The sequence below is a fragment of the Aplysia californica genome, unplaced genomic scaffold (genome assembly GCF_000002075.1).
Source record: "Aplysia californica isolate F4 #8 unplaced genomic scaffold, AplCal3.0 scaffold00315, whole genome shotgun sequence".
NCBI classification, from domain to species: Eukaryota; Metazoa; Mollusca; class Gastropoda; order Aplysiida; family Aplysiidae; genus Aplysia; species Aplysia californica.
The window spans coordinates 818,784-820,048 of record NW_004797585.1 but is presented as its reverse complement, the minus strand read 5'-3'; the positions used below and the strand labels follow the sequence as shown (position 1 = coordinate 820,048).

Here is a 1,265-nt window from a genome sequence, read left to right as displayed (position 1 = left end):
AGAGAGAGAGAGAGAGAGGGGGATAGGAGAAGGGAGAGAAGGGTCTTTCGGTTTATTCTACAACTTGGAAACAGTCATGAAAAGACAGTTAATGGAGATTCTCTTAGTTTCAACATCTCAAAATCTAACTCATAGGAAATCAAAAGTTATTCATAAAAAGCTGGGTTTTTTTTACGGGCGGCGTATACCCACCATATTCCATCACATCGTAGTAACACGACGAGGCAGACTTTGCCATGACATGCAGAGAATATGAGTTCGTCTCCCGTTTGGGGAGGTTTAAAAAAAAATGAATGTCTTCGTTTGTCTGACAGCGCGTTACATCCCTCTCAGCCTGGGTTGGCCCTGAAAGGCAGGGCCGTAGCAGACCACTTCCTAAATGACTTAAATAGTGTCAATGGGGGCGTGAACATGTACAATACTTTCTATTTCACTTACGACAAGACAGACAATCTTTGAACCCTCAGCTCCTGAGCCTTAAATGGGCTATACCTTGGTCTCTGAGCAATTTTATTGAGTTTTAGGTGTAGTTTTCTACTGCTCATTTTTGTGTTGATTTTTTACTGTTTAAGTCATTTCTTTATACCAATATCACTATGCTGGTGTATATCGATACCGCTGTTTCGTACGTGTGTTTTTATTTCTGGAAACACGAGTCATATTAAAGTTTAAGGGGGTGTATCAAAGCCATGTTTCGATAAGCAAGGGCATATGCCGCGTTGCGTTCATACAGATACTTTGGTACAGAGGGCTCGAAGGATTAACTTTACAAACGCACCATAGTTGCTGCAACTGTGTGACTGTGCGGCTGTGCGGCCACCTGCTCTTGAGTTATTGCAATAGTATTAAATTAGGTCAAGGAAACACCTTGATGATGACCTCTCATCTTTGCGCCTCGTCATCGACCTATGGTTAACATGTTTTACGTCCCCATCCACACAATCTAGATCATTTAGGAGGCGGACTATCACCCTGCATACCCGGGCTGAGAGGGATACAACATAACAAAAGAAAGATGAAGACACTGGATAAACATACTCCCTACACGGGAATCGACCTGGGGTCTCCCGCAAGGAAAGGTGAAGCGCCTAACCTATACACCATAGACACGGTTCCGGCACGGTTGTGAGTCTAAGCTGGAAGATTACTCGGCCAGTCTTATCTCATAAGTCACTTATTTGCGTACTTTTCTATATCAAAACAAAACAAAACAAAAACAAAAACAAAAACAAAAACAAACAAACAAGCTACCCCCCCCCCCGCGA

At 42.8% G+C, this 1,265-nt stretch overlaps 1 protein-coding gene across 1 annotated transcript in view; it reads right to left on the bottom strand.

Annotated features, from left to right (window-relative positions):
* Positions 1–1,265, bottom strand: part of LOC101858645 (ATP-binding cassette sub-family G member 5) — a gene marked incomplete in the record, with an annotated part of 26,717 nt that overhangs the window by 8,859 nt on the left and 16,593 nt on the right.